General features: G+C 53.0%; 1 protein-coding gene across 1 annotated transcript in view; it reads left to right on the top strand.

Annotated features, from left to right (window-relative positions):
- Window positions 1–1,541: 1,541 nt before the first annotated feature.
- Window positions 1,542–17,472, top strand: part of VAMP7 (vesicle associated membrane protein 7) — a 58,659-nt gene continuing 42,728 nt past the window's right edge. Inside the window, exon 1 of the mRNA XM_075941228.1 lies at window positions 1,542–1,700. The gene's annotated coding sequence lies outside the window, so the exon portion shown is untranslated. The remainder of the gene's footprint in view (window positions 1,701–17,472) is intronic.

Genomic DNA, 17,472 nt, shown 5'->3' with positions numbered 1-17,472 from the left:
CAGAACACCATGCACCAAGCCAAAGCTTGCTTTGGGAAGAACAGATGTACTCTTGAGAGAAAAGTGACAAAGGAAGAAAGAAAGGCCATGACAGCGCAGCCAACAGCTGTGTCTTCTCCACAGTTACACCTGTCACTTCTCCAAGGTTATACCAGGGAATGCTGCAGGCAGACATCATCCTTGCACAGAGGGCTAGTCAGAGAAAAAGATGAGCTGAGCATGACTGGTGCTGAAATATGGGGCAGATTCAGAAGAGGCGAACAGTGTCCTACTACACCTCTGGCAGACAGCATTGTGTGAGATGCTACAGTACCAGGGCTGCCCACCTCAAAACAAGAGGCTGTGAATCTCCATCACACTGTGCAGGCCTGTTCTCAGGGGCGAGGTAGAGCAGAAGGTCTGACAGACATTTGGGGAACATGCTGCTGCTTGCTGGCCAGTGCAGCGCAGGGAGCTGGAAGTGATGGGAGTCTGCATTGAACTCAGTTGTGACTGTGACTTTCAGTCTGGATTGAACTCAGCTGTGACTGTGACTTTCAGTCTGGATTGAACTCAGCTGTGACTGTGACTTTCAGTCTGCATTGAACTCAGTTGTGACTGTGACTTTCAGTCCGGATTGAACTCAGTTGTGACTGTGACTTTCAGTCTGCATTGAACTCAGTTGTGACTGTGACTTTCAGTCCGGATTGAACTCAGTTGTGACTGTGACTTTCAGTCTGCATTGAACTCAGTTGTGACTGTGACTTTCAGTCTGCATTGAACTCAGTTGTGACTGTGACTTTCAGTCCGGATTGAACTCAGTTGTGACTGTGACTTTCAGTCTGCATTGAACTCAGTTGTGACTGTGACTTTCAGTCTGGATTGAACTCAGCTGTGACTGTGACTTTCAGTCTGCATTGAACTCAGTTGTGACTGTGACTTTCAGTCCGGATTGAACTCAGTTGTGACTGTGACTTTCAGTCTGCATTGAACTCAGTTGTGACTGTGACTTTCAGTCCGGATTGAACTCAGTTGTGACTGTGACTTTCAGTCTGGATTGAACTCAGTTGTGACTGGGACTTTCAGTCCGGATTGAACTCAGTTGTGACTGTGACTTTCAGTCTGGATTGAACTCAGTTGTGACTGTGACTCAGTCTGGATTGAACTCAGTTGTGACTGTGACTTTCAGTCTGGATTGAACTCAGTTGTGACTGTGACTTTCAGTCTGGATTGAACTCAGTTGTGACTGTGACTCAGTCTGGATTGAACTCAGTTGTGACTGTGACTTTCAGTCTGGATTGAACTCAGTTGTGACTGTGACTTTCAGTCTGGATGCCCTGTGGCGCGTTATGGCCACAGGACAGTGACTTCGAATTGGAGTCTGGCTGCGATTGGCGGCTGCGGGTGAGTCTCCCCAGAAGGCGCGTGACAGCTCAACAGCTGGAGCAGCCATGCTCTCCGAGCTCGCCTCAGAACTACACTACCCAGCATGCAGAGCGGCAGGGGGGGGGGGCTTCCCAACGTACAGCGCGGCTCGGGCGAAGTGGCTCCGCCCCGCGCAAGTGACTACATTTCCCGTGAGGCTCGGCGGCCACGGGCGCGTCCTCGGCGGAAGTGCACGTGCTCGCGGAGCGGAGGCCGGGGCCAGCGATAGGAGGAGGCAGGTGAAGAGCGCGCGGGGCTGGAGACTCCCCCTGCCCGAGAGCGAGGCCGCGGCGCAGGTGAGAGGGGGCGGGGCGGGGTGGGGCGGGGGCAGGGTTGGTATGGGGGGGGTAGGAGGAAGCTGGACGAGGGGGGGCAGGGTTGGTATGGGGGGGTAGGAGGAAGCTGGACGAGGGGGGGCAGGGTTGGTATGGGGGGGTAGGAGGAAGCTGGATGAGGGGGGGCGGGGTTGGTATGGGGGGGTAGGAGGAAGCTGGATGAGGGGGGGCAGGGTTGGTATGGGGGGGCAGGAGGAAGCTGGATGAGGGGGGGCGGGGTTGGTATGGGGGGGTAGGAGGAAGCTGGATGAGGGGGGGCAGGGTTGGTATGGGGGGGTAGGAGGAAGCTGGATGAGGGGGGGCAGGGTTGGTATGGGGGGGTAGGAGGAAGCTGGATGAGGGGGGGCGGGGTTGGTATGGGGGGGTAGGAGGAAGCTGGATGAGGGGGGGCAGGGTTGGTATGGGGGGGTAGGAGGAAGCTGGATGAGGGGGGGCGGGGTTGGTATGGGGGGTAGGAGGAAGCTGGATGAGGGGGGGCAGGGGTGGTATGGGGGGGGTAGGAGGAAGCTGGACGAGGGGGGGCAGGGTTGGTATGGGGGGGTAGGAGGAAGCTGGATGAGGGGGGGCAGGGTTGGTATGGGGGGGTAGGAGGAAGCTGGACGAGGGGGGGCAGGGTTGGTATGGGGGGGTAGGAGGAAGCTGGACGAGGGGGGGCAGGGTTGGTATGGGGGGGTAGGAGGAAGCTGGATGAGGGGGGGCAGGGTTGGTATGGGGGGGTAGGAGGAAGCTGGATGAGGGGGGGCGGGGTTGGTATGGGGGGGGTAGGAGGAAGCTGGATGAGGGGGGGCAGGGTTGGTATGGGGGGGTAGGAGGAAGCTGGATGAGGTGGGGCAGGGTTGGTATGGGGGGGTAGGAGGAAGCTGGACGAGGGGGGGGCAGGGTTGGTATGGGGGGTAGGAGGAAGCTGGATGAGGGGGGGCAGGGTTGGTATGGGGGGGTAGGAGGAAGCTGGACGAGGGGGGGCGGGGTTGGTATGGGGGGGTAGGAGGAAGCTGGACGAGGGGGGGCGGGGTTGGTATGGGGGGGTAGGAGGAAGCTGGACGAGGGGGGGCAGGGTTGGTATGGGGGGGCAGGAGGAAGCTGGATGAGGGGGGCGGGGTTGGTATGGGGGGGTAGGAGGAAGCTGGACGAGGGGGGGCAGGGTTGGTATGGGGGGTAGGAGGAAGCTGGACGAGGGGGGGCAGGGTTGGTATGGGGGGGTAGGAGGAAGCTGGACGAGGGGGGGCAGGGTTGGTATGGGGGGGTAGGAGGAAGCTGGACGAGGGGGGGCAGGGTTGGTATGGGGGGGTAGGAGGAAGCTGGATGAGGGGGGGCAGGGGTGGTATGGGGGGGGGTAGGAGGAAGCTGGATGAGGTGGGGCAGGGTTGGTATGGGGGGGTAGGAGGAAGCTGAATGAGGTGGGGCAGGGTTGGTATGGGGGGGCAGGAGGAAGCTGGACGAGGGGGGGCAGGGGTGGTATGGGGGGGCAGGAGGAAGCTGGATGAGGGGGGCGGGGTTGGTATGGGGGGGTAGGAGGAAGCTGGACGAGGGGGGGCAGGGTTGGTATGGGGGGTAGGAGGAAGCTGGACGAGGGGGGGCAGGGTTGGTATGGGGGGGTAGGAGGAAGCTGGACGAGGGGGGGCAGGGTTGGTATGGGGGGTAGGAGGAAGCTGGATGAGGGGGGCGGGGTTGGTATGGGGGGGTAGGAGGAAGCTGGACGAGGGGGGGCAGGGTTGGTATGGGGGGTAGGAGGAAGCTGGACGAGGGGGGGCAGGGTTGGTATGGGGGGGTAGGAGGAAGCTGGACGAGGGGGGGCAGGGTTGGTATGGGGGGGTAGGAGGAAGCTGGACGAGGGGGGGCAGGGTTGGTATGGGGGGGTAGGAGGAAGCTGGACGAGGGGGGGCAGGGTTGGTATGGGGGGTAGGAGGAAGCTGGACGAGGGGGGGCAGGGTTGGTATGGGGGGGTAGGAGGAAGCTGGACGAGGGGGGGCAGGGTTGGTATGGGGGGGTAGGAGGAAGCTGGACGAGGGGGGGCAGGGTTGGTATGGGGGGGTAGGAGGAAGCTGGACGAGGGGGGGCAGGGTTGGTATGGGGGGGTAGGAGGAAGCTGGACGAGGGGGGGCAGGGTTGGTATGGGGGGGTAGGAGGAAGCTGGACGAGGGGGGGCAGGGTTGGTATGGGGGGGTAGGAGGAAGCTGGACGAGGTGGGGCAGGGTTGGTATGGGGGGGTAGGAGGAAGCTGGACGAGGGGGGGCAGGGTTGGTATGGGGGGGTAGGAGGAAGCTGGATGAGGTGGGGCAGGGTTGGTATGGGGGGGTAGGAGGAAGCTGGACGAGGTGGGGCAGGGTTGGTATGGGGGGGTAGGAGGAAGCTGGACGAGGGGGGGCGGGGTTGGTATGGGGGGGTAGGAGGAAGCTGGACGAGGTGGGGCGGGGTTGGTATGGGGGGGTAGGAGGAAGCTGGACGAGGTGGGGCGGGGTTGGTATGGGGGGGTAGGAGGAAGCTGGACGAGGGGGGGCAGGGTTGGTATGGGGGGGTAGGAGGAAGCTGGACGAGGGGGGGCAGGGTTGGTATGGGGGGTAGGAGGAAGCTGGATGAGGGCCGGGGGCAGGGGTGTTACTGGGGGTAGGAGGAAGCTGGATGAGGGGGGGCAGGGGTGGTATGGGGGGGCTAGGAGGAAGCTGGACGAGGGGGGGCAGGGGTGGTATGGGGGGGTAGGAGGAAGCTGGATGAGGGGGGGCAGGGTTGGTATGGGGGGTAGGAGGAAGCTGGACGAGGGGGGGCAGGGTTGGTATGGGGGGTAGGAGGAAGCTGGATGAGGGCCGGGGATAGGGGTGGTATGGGGGGGGGGCTAGGAGGAAGCTGGACGAGGGGGGGCAGGGTTGGTATGGGGGGTAGGAGGAAGCTGGATGAGGGCCGGGGATAGGGGTGGTATGGGGGGGGGCTAGGAGGAAGCTGGACGAGGGGGGGCAGGGTTGGTATGGGGGGCAGGAGGAAGCTGGATGAGGGCTGGGGGCAAGGGTGGTATGGGGGGGAGGGAGTTAACCCCCAAGGAGAGTGCTGAATCCCCAGGACAGAGCCAGGGGCTTCCACCCAGAGGATGGAGAAGCCTCCTGCAATTCCATGTGTTGTTAGTGTTCAGGTGGTGGAACTGTCAAACAGAGGGGCACCCAGGCTTTGTTGTGTTGTCTGTGCACCTGTGTAGGGTTGCCAGGAAGCTTGGCTAAGAGAGATATTGGGGCCTTCCTGATATGCCTCGGTAGCAACACATGAAGTTGCTGATCAAAAGGATTCTAAGTATCTATTTAGCATTCTCTGTTAGTGCTGTTTGTATGAACCACCAGTTGCTAATAGAAACTCACTGTTAATTACATAATTACACCTGAGCCATTTTTCTAGTGTTGCAGCTAGGGAGAATGGTTTGATTACAATTAAACAGATTAAGCATTTTAACTTTCTCATGTTTATCAAACTTAAATTAATATTTTATTTTAATTGATGTTCAACACACAAGGTTTTGATGATTTCTTTATTTATGGCAGGGGTGGGGAACATTTTTTGGGCCGGGGCCATTAATCCACAGAAAAATCAGTTGGGGACCACACAAGTGAAAAGCAAACGAACTCCCAAAACCTTCAGCTCTCACCGAGGCGGCCCACAAATAAGATACCTCACTCTGCTGGCATTCCAGCCCTATGGGGTGAGGGGAAGGGACAGGGAGGACTGACATTCAGGTCTTCCTATAGCTCAGATTTACTTTGCTGGTAGATTTTATGGAACCCCCTTAGGTTGTGGGGTGGGGACAAAAATGAGGGGTTCAGTGTGAGACAGGGCTGCCAGAGAGTAGGATAGGGTTGGGGTGCAGGATCTGGGAGGGGAGCAGAAGAGGGAGAGGTTGCAAGGTATGGGTGGCAGATAGGGTGCAGAAGCAGGCTGGGAGTGGGGTGTCTGGATAGAGGGAGGGAGCAAGAGCAGGGGAGGGTGCAGTGTGTGGCCAGAAGGGAAGGGTGCAGGAGCAACAGTGATGCAGGAGCGGACTGGGGGTAGGATCCCTGGCCAGGAGGAAGGGTGTCTAGCCATGGGGGAGTGTGCAGGAACAGATGGGGGGGGGGGTAGGGTGTCTGCCCAGAAAGGAGGATGTCTGACCAAGGGGATGTGTGCAGGAGTGGGCTGGGGGTAGGTGTCTGGCCAGGAGAGAGGGTGCAGAAGCGGAGTGGGGGGTAGGATGTCTGTTCAGAAAGGAGGTTGTCTGACCAAGGGGGTGTGTGCAGGAACGGACTGTGGAGGTAGGGGTTGGACCTCCTGAGTTCGGGACCATGTGGACCTGATTGGTCCTGAATGAGGGATTTTTCTGGATAAGGGGAGGTCATTTCAGGCCACCTTCTGCTGCCCACCATACTGGGCTTCCTGGCACCCCCTTTTCTCCAAACTCCAGCGCAGCCCCCCTTCCCCACTGCCCAGGCCGGCCGGGCGCTCTTGGCAGAGCTGGGAGGGCGGCCCACCAGTCTAACTCAAGATCCTTTCCCACAGTGCTACCACCTGCTCAATTATTCCCCATTTTGTAGTTGTGCATTTGATTTTTCCTTCCTCCATGAAGCACTTCCTATTTGTTTATTGAATTGAATCATCTTGATTCAGACAAATATTCAATTTTGTCAGTGTGGTCTTGAATTCTAACCCTGTCCCCCATAGTGCATACAACCTCTCATCTTGGTGTCATCTGCAGATTTTATAAGTGTACTCTCCATTCTGTTACAAGTCATTAATGAATATTTTGAATAGTACCAAGCCCAGAACTGAGTTCTCTGGGACCCCACTAGATACTCCCCCAGTTTGATAGTGAACGGTTGATAGTCTGAGTGGTGTACCAATTTTATAGTAATTTAATCTACATGGCATTTCCCTAGTTTGCTTATGATAATTCCCTTACTACTTCTCACTTCCCCAGTTCTAAGCTGTAATCACAATCTTCTAGTCAAGGCAGACTATGGAACTTTCTTTGGTAAGTGCAGGCAGTACTCTTGAATGAAGAGGCATAACTACACTGTTTGTATTGGTCCCTACTCCATGCTAGCACAAAGAACGAGCAAAACATTTAACTCAACTTTCTAATGTCAGTGCAAAACTTATCTGTAGTCTCGGCCTTCAGAATGATCCTACAAAGTCTTTCTGCTTTTCATCTCATCCAAAAATGCCATGCACTGTAGTGTATTCTAGGGGACTTGACTGTGAAAGTACAAACCCCCAAATTGTAGAACTTTGAAACTGTACTGTCTTATGATTTCTTCTTTTTCTCTTCCTTGCCTTTTAAGTGAGTTATTGTCATTTACTTACTTGGGTCTTTTCTCAAAAATCACTGGGAAACTTCAGTTAATGCAGAATGCAGCAATCTGTTCACTTACTGGCCTTCTGAATATAGGATATACTGCAACTGTATTTTGACTATACTCGCTAACTTTTTTTTGTGCATGGCTCAAGACATTGCATTTGATCTGCAACGTGCTATAAGATTTGGGTCTGGCTTATTCTGCAGACAGCTTTCCTTCTGTCTATCAGCCCACAGTTGCAATCCGTTGATTCTTGCTAAGAGACCCCAGATTTGAAATCTGGCAGAGTCCTCTTGAAAGAGGCCTTCAACTCTATAATGTATCCATTCTCCTCTCCCTTTCTTGGCCTTGCAGTTTGTCACCTTGGAGAGTGTTGCAAGGCTTATTTTAGTCATTCAGACTTTTTCTAAATAAGCTAAGTAGATCCATATTTTCTTCCAGGAAATCTTGAGTTGGTTTTGTACAGATTGGGTGTTTCTAATTTATTGTAAACAAGCTTAGAAATTGAGGGTACATATTTGATGCATTAAATATTCAGAATCTTAGTTGTAAGGTGTCAACCACTTACTCTGCTTCCTCTACTATAAGTAACTACTCTTTAGCATTTAGGAATAGCACAAATTTTCATTTGAGGTCAGGGGCAGGGGAGGAGGAGAGAGCTTATCCAGATTATTTATTGGAGAGAGTGGAAATGTAGCATTCCATTCCAGATGTCTTTTAATCAATTTTGTGAGCATCTAAATAGGGAGAAAAGCTTTATGAAATTTTTCAAAAAATTAACTCCTAGGATTGGGACCTACTAGGTCATTTAGTTTGCATCCTTGCCGGTGCAGGAAGAGGAAGATTTTTCTAGGCTTTCGTAAAAGCAATTGTAATGTCTAGCTTTAAGTGTCTGAAAAGTATGAATTGTACTTCCTGATCCGCACCATTTTTTCTAAGTGGGGAAACTGACCAAGGTTGGGGTCCTTGTCCAGGCACACACCACATGCAGAAGAGCTGCTGGTCATTAGGCATCCTGTTTCTTGATTTACGCGGAAGAAGCATTGTTTGTAGTTGAGTTATTATCTAGGCAGTAGCAGAGACGGTTGCTTTCCTACAGTGGTTCGATAGCCCTTTATGCTCTTTTGAGATCACAGTCAAGAATCCTAGTTTGGTCCTGCCTCTCATGAGAGTATTAAGCCCCCGTAAATTGGCTTTTTCACCGATGCAGTTGTTTGGGATACAGTTTGTTTTTGGCTTGGCTTTCTTCTCTCTTTAAGGTTTGGTAAACATGTGGTGGTCCTACTGGAAGGTCCAAGTGTTGAAAAGCTTTCTAAATAGAAGGGTAATTAAGTTCTGGAATAGGCTTCCATGGGAGGATGATTTCTGGAATTCTCCTCCTCTGCAGTGGGGAGGCTTTTATGACATGTTAGACAAACAATCCAGACAGGTAATTTGGTTCTGCCAGTGCAGCAGGCTGGACTTGACCTCTCACGGTCCTTTCTAACCTTAGTTTCTGTGATTCTGTGGTTTAGTCAGTCCTGGAATGTGCCTTTTTATATCATCATGACTCGGTTCTAAAATCACCCTGGTGACTAGTGATGTAAAATCTTGTTTAGCTGGTTAACCAATTACACAGGAAGTTTACTTCACATTTAATCAGTTAACCAGTTTGGGGGGCGGGGGGAGACAAGTTCCCCCCCATGGCCAGGCTGAAGCTGCCAACCACAGAAAGGGGTTGTTGTGTGCCCCCTGCCAACAGTGGGTGGGGCGGAGATGTTCAGGCCCCCACTGATGAACTGGTAAGCATCACCTATTAAGGGTGATGGTTACAGTTTAACCTTTCACATCCCTACTAGTGATAATAGCATAAAAATAGACTGTGGGTTGGGATCCTGAAATAGGTCTTACAACCCCATTTTAATGGGGTCACCAGGGGCCTGGGACTGAAGTCTGAGCCACATTGCCTGAGGGCTTCATCTTAGCTGGCATGGCTCAGATTACAGGCCCAGTGCTGAAGCCCTTGGCCCCCTCACCTGGGACGGTGGTTCTAGGGAGGGGCTGAAAAGTAATTTTTGTTGTCAAAGATAGGGATGTGACTAATTGACTGTCTGATAAACAAAAGCTTATTGGATAGTGACTGGTCGCTTCCCCTCCCCCCGCTGCTTCTATCAGAAAGATGCAGCTGGGTGCTGGGGGGAGCAGTTCCACCTTTGAAGTGTAGGAGCCCCTGCTGGGGCTCTCGTGCATTTCAAAGCAGAAGTGCTGCACCTGCTGGCCCCAGGCCCCAGGAGGCATTTTAATCTTTGAAATGCACAAGAGCTCCTACTTGTATGGTTCAAAGATGGAATACTGCTGACACTTCTGCCTTTGAAATGTAGCAACAGCTGGGTGGGCTCTTGCTACATTTCAAAGCGGAAGCGCCCTTATCGGCTAATTGAATAGTTGATGGATTTTCCATCATCTAGACTATTTGATTAGTCGATTTATGCTAGTCAAAGAGTATCATGGTACATACAGTTTAGAAGTTTAAGAGCCCCTTGTCTAAGTCTTTTTCCTGCCTTTCAGAATAAAAGGGGGAGATTTATTTGGTAACGGATGCACTCTACCGTGACTGGTTGCACTTAGGCTGAATTCTTGCTGTATGAGGTACTTAATACTCCAAAACTCTCTAACCTTCAAAAAAGAAACTTCCCTAGCTCTAGCAATGTGCTCTGAAGAGCCATGAACTCAGGCGTTCTGAGACCAGAGGTGACAAGCAGATTCCACAGTCACCCCAGTTGTGGATTCTGCCACCTCCTACTCTGGCTTGTCTCTTTTGTTCTGGTGTTCTGCAAAGGTGCAATATAGCATAGTGCAGTGGTCCCCAACCTTTTGGGGCTGCTGGGCACCCGGGGGCGGGGCCATGGCCGTGCGCGTGCTGCGCATCCGGGGGCAGGGCCACGTATCCACTGCACGCCCGGGGCGGCACCATGCATGTGCGATGTGCAGGGCCAGCTCTAGGTTTTTTACCTCCCCAAGCAAAAAAAATTTCTGGCCTGCTGCTGTAGGACAGGCACTGAGGAGGAAGCACCCCTTTCACCTTGCAGCTCTCTGACTCTCACCACACCCTCCAGCCAAACCCAGCCTACGTCCTGACTCCCCTCCACACACATCCCAACCCCCCACCCAGCCACTCACCGAACCCAGTTTCCACCTTTTCTCCCCTCCCAGGCAAACTCGACCCCTCAGTGACCGGATGCAGTCTGCCCCCCTTTTGTCCCCTACCTGAGCCACCCTGCGCCCTCTCCTCCCTTCCAGCCAAACCCGATCTCCCGCCTCCTCACCGGACCCAGTCTGCTCTGCTCTCCTACTTTCCCCCACTGACCGAACTCCGTCTCCTTTCCCTGCCAAACCCTCATGTCTCCTCCCCTCAGCACGTGTGGAAATGTTGGAGCGCCCTGGGGGAAGGGTGAAAGTGGCACAGGTCCCCCTGGGGATATGCATGGACACAGTCAGGAAACCTAAAGGGCAAGGCCAGGGACACCTCTCTCCCTTCCCCCCAATCTCTGAGCTGGGGCAGGGGAGGCCCCCTCCAGAGGCTCCTCGCCGCCAGACCAACCAGATGGGGCTGCAAAGTAGCTCTCCCCTCCCCTTAGCCTAGGCACCTCTGCTTGAATCATCCTGGCCTGGGCAGGGCCTTCCTTCTGCCCATGGCTGCAGCTCTCCCCTCCCTCCGACCATCACTGAGGTAGAGAAAAGGGGGAGAGTCGCCCCCCCGCACATGCCAAGGGTGCTCGCTGAGGCCCGAGGGGTCACTAGTAAGCGCAAGGCAGGCAGAGAGATGACCACGGGCACCTGGCTCTCAGCTCGGTCCCTGGCTGCAGTGCCCCAGGCTGCCCCTTGCCCGGCCCCGGATCGCTCTGTGCAGCCTGCCCCGCACAGCCCAGGGAGAGCGGCTCGCCCCAGTGCCGCCGCTGTTCTCAAAGCCCAGGGTGCACCCCCTGCACGTCAGGCCGCACTGGCTGGTGCCAGTCAGAGGAGCGCGAACTATCCCCGGGCACCGGAGTTTGCTCCCTCGGGCATTTCCCCTGCGCTGGGAAGGCGACTGGAGCGGCGCGTGGCCAGCGCGCCTGCCGGGTTCGCCCGCTGCGACGCCCACTTGCACTGACTAGAGGGCGCACTTCTCCCTGGTGCTGAGGGGAGGCAGCGAGGCAGCCCCGGAACCGTGATGTCATGACACCTCAGCCAATCACGGCGGGGCTGCGAGCGCAACTTGCCCCACGCACCCCGCCTGCCGAAGGTGGCTTGCTGCTGGCCCATCACGTGCTCTGCCCCCCCTCCCATTGCCTCAGGCGGCCACAGGGAAGCCTGCGTGGGGCGGTAAGGGTTAGGAGTTCTCTGGCCAGTGTCTCAGATGGCGCCCCTGGCAATGTCTCCCCCCAAGCACATGCTTGGTTTGCTGGTGCCTAGAGCCGGCACTTCGTGGGTGCACGTAAGTGCCCCGGCAGGTGCCATGGCGCCCACGGCACCGCATTGGGGACCACTGGCATAGTGGGTGAGTCTGCACAACTTCTCTAATGGTGAATGAAAAATGTCTTAAACCAAGCAAGTGAATGAAATGTCTAGTTTTGAAGTCTGTTTAGGAAGAAGTCAAGACAACTTATTTTCCAGAAGTGTCTCAAGACAGAGTTACCTCTGACCAGAGTACAGTGGTGCACTCCTATGCAAATGAGCAAGTTTGCAGGCCTCAGTTTCTCTAGATATCTGTCTCTGAGGCTATTGGAGAAAGGGGGTGACTAGTAGTTCTCTTGTATTCGGCTAATTTGCTGCCATATACTACCACACTAGGTGTGGCTTACAGCAGCCAGGTTTCTGGATATTCCCAGGAAGGAGCAATAGATTGCTGTGGTAGGTTTTTAAGGTCACTTTCATAAGTGTCTTATAGGTCAGTGAAAGCAGGTCAGCTCAGATTTTTACTCAGCTATGCCTGTGAAACAAGTATATGAGCTGAGCTGATGTATATCAGCTCTGCATGATGATTAAACTGCTGCTAATGACCGTAGGCTTTTCTCTGTGTAACTTACAATCTCTTCCTTCCAAAAGAGGATATAATCATTGTATAGATGCAGGTGGGTGGTGGGAGTGATGAACATGGTGAGGCTAAGACAAAGGTCAAGGCATGAATTGACAAAATGGCCACAGTCGTGAATCCTAGTCAGTCCCTTATTCTGATCACAATGCTCTATGGGTAGGATTTTTGTTGTTTTGGAGGAGTGCTTCCGTTTCATCCCATAAAAGAATCCTGAATGCAATAAGCCAGGGGTTCTCAAACTTTGTGATACCGTGACCCCCTAAAATGCTAAATGGATTTGTGACCTCCCCCACCCTCACCAAAGTTGTTAAGCATAAAAAAGGGGGGTGGGAGCCAAAGTTGCAAGTTGCACCGATTTGTCCAGTTTGGGACTGCACACTAATGCACCAATGCACCCACCCCTCCCGCTGAGGCAAGCACCCCCCCATCCCACTGCACTCCCTCCTCCCCCTGAGGCAGGCATCCTCAGCATCGGGAGCCCTGCTCCAATCAAATCTCTCCCCATCTCCTCTCCCCCCCCCCCCCCCCCCCCCCCCCGCAGAGCCAGGCATGGCAGGGGGAAATTGTCCCCGCCGGGCTTCCATCTGGTATTTCATGTTGTTGTTTTTTCCGGTCGGAGACAAATTTTTTCAAGAAAAATAATGGATCCAGCTGCAACCCCCCTGTAAGTGGTCATGACCCCCCTGCGGGTCGCAACCCTCAGTTTGAGAAACACTGCAATAAGCAGTTAAGGGTTAATAAGAGCTGAGGCTAACTGAGCTTTTTGGGAACCTTACTAAAGAAAGCTCTCTAAGTGCTCCAGGACATTTTAAAAAAAAAAGTGCAGTTCAGTTAGAGGTTGGATGAAGCAATGAGAACGACAGTAGCACAACTGTGATACATGTAAGACTCTCTGTAATGGGGGACCATCTCTACAGAGATGGCAAACGGAAAAAGGTCACCAAATGTATTTGCACTGTAGTTTTGTCATCTTTGGTTAGCCTATTGCTTGAAACCAGAGATGAGCACTATGCATGCTGAGAGAGAAACATTTGAAGTCCCTGAGAGCTTGCTTGCTCACTTCCTCGAGCTGGTAAGTCCTTAAAGCTGCATAGGTAGACAAAACAGCTGTCCAGTGAAAATATGTGGGAAGCTGCTGAGAAGCCAACAGGGAGTGACCATGCGGCACTGATCCAGGGAGAAGAAAGCAAAACGAGCTTCATGAAGTTTGACAGCCTGTCAATCTTACTGCTTAAGCCTAGATTTGTGACCTAACCAGGCTGTCCCCCCACAGTGTGAGAAGGATAGAAAGGAGTGATTGAGGCAAGTACCAACACTTGGAAATATAAAGCATACGGAGCCCATTGGAACGGCTTAAAGGTGCAAGGACACAAGTGCTGATGGCAAACACATGTCTCAAGTTGCAGTCCAGAGATGCTGATCAGTTCTGCTTTGAGCAGCCAATGCAGAGCAAAGGAGTAGCAGGAGTAGGACTTGCCCTCTGCCTCTCGTAGGCCATTCATTTGGGTCTGAGGGTTGCTAGTTATAGACCAAGACAGAAGTGAGAGAGGCAGACTCAGTGAATGTGAAGGTGCTGGAGGCGAATAGTGCTGTGAGTGGCTGCCAAGTGCTGGTGTTCCCTTTGCCCTGCTCTCCTTATTGCTCTGTGTTCATGTCAGAGGCCAAAGGAAAGTGGGTGGGGCAGGGATTTCATTGAGAGAATCTATTCTGAAACTTGGTTTGTCAAGCTCTTCCAGTTCATGGCATATCTGATTTGCCCCCTCTCTGAAAGTGCTTCAGTGCTCTAAATTGGTCATTGCTCTGCTCTTGCTTATCTGCTCTTTACCACTGATGCAAGCTCTCAACTGTATCTGTGCTGTCTCTGCTGCTTTGCAGAATTGAATGCCATTTCTGACCCAATCCATAAATGCACTACGCTACTCTTCAGATCCCCCCTCCTGACACATTTCTTGTGATGCCATTGCAAGTTGACAAGCTTATGTAGCACTCAGCTCACTTTAGTATAGTGAGATCAACTCGATTAGATTTCACACAAACTCTGCAATAGTTGTAGCATGTTCACTGTGGTCTTAGTATCACTGCCGTTATTTCTGCCTTCCTGCTTGCCTACTATTTACATACTCACCAGCACAGTATCTGAATCTCACTTCAAATTTGATCACCAGGGCAGAACTTGATCTCTGTCTACTGCAGCTGGCCCAGTGGTACCTGGATCCTGAGTGGGGGCATCACAAATAACAAAAGTCAAAAATAATTCTGCATGTGGTCTGTGGCTTAAGTCAAAACTCGTCATTTTACCCTCCTATTGCTAGAGCAGAGCAGGGGTGGGCTGGATAGAAAGGGGAGTCCAAAAGTTAAAGGCTGCTGTGTGGTCTGGTGCCTGCTACTTTCTCTGACGCTGCACACAGTTTGGAAAGTGCTGGCTGAAAACAGGTTGCTGAAGTGCAGATAGTATCTGGTTGTTTTGCCCCTGCTGCCACCTGTTAGATGCTGATCTTCTCCTTGATTGCACAGAGTCCTTTCAGGCCTCAGTAGTTCTGCAGGTGCTGAGCCATTGGTCTGTTGCTTTGAACACTGTTGTTAAGTTTCAATACTTGTTTCCTGTAAGGGTGGTGTATATAATGCTCACAACCAGCAGTCCTCAATGCTTCTATTGGGAATCTGGTACTGACATCCATTGTCGGGAATGTGTTGTTTTCCTGCTGAAGAGGGAGTCCTGTTGTATTAACTGAGATGGAATATATAGGCCAAAGAGTTAAGTGTTAATGTGACCCTGAAACTATCCAGCATTTAACAGTTTAAACAAGGTTTCAGGTTTGGTATTAGTGATCTCAGCATGATGTGACCCACGGCAGATGCACTAAACACGTTCTTTTAATCTTTCAATAAGATGCAGTGGGTGGACAGGTAAAGCATTCGAAATGTAAAAGTATGAAAGGAGATCTTCATTTTGCCAGTGCCCTTTTCCCCTTTCCTTTGTACGCCAGAGGGTTTTTAGAAAAGGGGAAGAGGGGGAAACCTTATTGACTTTTTCAGATGCGTATCCAAGATAAAGGCCCCTTATAGGGAAAAGAGAAGAAATTAGCTGAGATGGGCTGCTGGAAGTGGTGTTTAGCCTGATGTAGTTTCCTAAATGACACAAGAGAAGATGGAAGAGAAAAGAACAGCTAAGCCAGCAGCTGAATTTGTGTGTTCTGGTGTTGACTGTTACTGCTAAAAATCTCAGGCACAGTACACTGTCTGATCAGTCACTCAAAGACCTGGCAAACTTGTAGCAACATTAGAGTGTTTCCATCATTGCATTTAACTGAAAAAGAGTCTTGGTTAACCAAGCCAGACTCTTATTGCGTAGAGGGGGAGGGGGAGGGGGAGGGGGAGAGAGAGGGGGAGAGGGAGAGGGAGAGGGAGAGAGAAAATATGCAGCAGATGAGTCTTTCACAGCCCTACCTGAAATTTCTTTTACCAAAGGTAAAAATGTGGGGGCTGGAGAAGCTCCCAGCCTGCCACAGGCAGGGGCTGCTTGAATGCCAGAGGCAGAGAGTTGCTATGGATAGGGATGGCTCTGCCTGGCTCTTACTACAATTAAAAGGCAAAGGCGTAGCAGGGGACCCAATGCAAGCCCGGAGTGCTTCACTCCCAACGGCTCTTCCTACATTTGAAAGGCAAAGGCACAGCGGTTGGGGACCCAGTGCAAGCTGGGACTGAAGTAGTCCCGGCTTGCACTGGGTCCCCTTCTGCACCTCTGCCTCCCCTGCTGGGCCTCTGCCCGTGAAGATGGTGCTGGGGGAGCCAAAGCCAGCTCTTCCTGGCTCCCCTCTCCACCTGTGCTGCCTCTGATACAGAGGCAGCGGGCGGGGGGGAAGCGAGTAATTGAGTAGCAATGTGACTAGTTGCTTACAGCTCTAGGCTGAGGGGGATGCTTCAGCCCAGCTGGGTTGGAGCACCCTGCGTGTCTGCCGTGCCTTAAGCGGTTAACTGGTTAAGCAATATATTTAACCAGTTAACCCAGGGGTTCTCAAACTTTGTGATACCGCGACCCCCCCAAAATGCTAAATGAATTTGTGTGACCCCCACCCTCACCAAAGTTGTTAAGCAAAAAAAAAAAAGAGGGGGTGGGAGCCAGAGTTGCACCACTTCGTCCAGTTTGGGACTGCACACTAACCACCAATGTACCCACCCCTCCCCCTGAGGCAGCCCCCCCAGCACTCCCCCATCCCAGTGCACTCTCCCCTCCCCCAGAGGCAGGCATCCTCCGCATCGGGAGCCCTGCTCCAATCAAATCTCTCCCCTTCCTCCCACAGAGCCAGGCACGGAGGAACACTCTTACTTTTAAAGTGGCTGTTCCTGCCACCCGGCCCGGCTGCCTCAGCTTGCAGCTTGTAGGGGAGGCATCACGTGGCCAGCTGCCGGTCTCTGCTGCTCGTGTTGCCCAGAGCAGTGCACGCTCCGCTCCCACCCAGTCTGGCATTCCCCTAGCATGGCACCCGGGAAATGCCTCCTCCTGCCCCCCCCCAGACTCTGCGGCGCTCCTCACTCCTCTGGCCCTGCCAGACGCAGCAGGGGAAAACTGCCCCCGCTGGACTTCCGTCCAGTGTTTCATGTTCTTTTTTCCCGGTTGGAGCCCACGGGGAGACACAAATTTTTTCAAGAAAAATAACAGATCCAGTTGCGACCCCCCTGTAAGTTGGTTGCGACTCCCCTGCGGGTTGCAACCCACAGTTTGAGAAACACTTAGTTAACCAATTAACTGGGCTCTTGCGTCCCTAATCCCAGGTCAGTTTCCCTAAGCCAATGGTATTTAAGGGAGTAGTATATCCAGCCGCCTTTGGCTGCCCTAATCTCCTGAATAATTTGGCTGCTGTGTGAACTGGAGATAGAATCATAGAACACTAGGACTGGAAAGGACCTCAGGAGGTGGAGTCCAGTCCCCTGCCCTCATGGCAGGACCCAGCGCTGTCTAGATCATCCCTGATAGACATTTATCTAACCTGCTCTTCAATATCTCCAGACATGGGGATTCCACAACCTCCCTGGGCAATTTATTCCAGTGTTTGACCACCCTGACAGTTAGGAACTTTTTCCTAATGTCCAACCTCAACCTCCCTTGCTGCAGTTTAAGCCCATTGCTTCTTGTTCTGTCCTCAGAGGCCAAGATGAACAAGTTTTCTCCCTCCTCCTTATGACACCTTTTTAGATACCTGAAAACTGCTATCATGTCCCCCCTCGGTCTTCTCTTTTCTAAACTAAACAAACCCAATTCGTTCAGCCTTCCCTCATAGGTCGTTCTCTAGACCTTTCATCATTCTCGTTGCTCTTCTCTGGACCCTCTCCAATTTCTCCACATCTTTCTTGAAATGCGGTGCCCGGAACTCGA

This window comes from Pelodiscus sinensis, chromosome 13 (assembly GCF_049634645.1).
Source record: "Pelodiscus sinensis isolate JC-2024 chromosome 13, ASM4963464v1, whole genome shotgun sequence".
In the NCBI taxonomy this organism is placed as follows: Eukaryota; Metazoa; Chordata; order Testudines; family Trionychidae; genus Pelodiscus; species Pelodiscus sinensis.
This window is presented reverse-complemented; position numbering and strand designations above follow the sequence as displayed.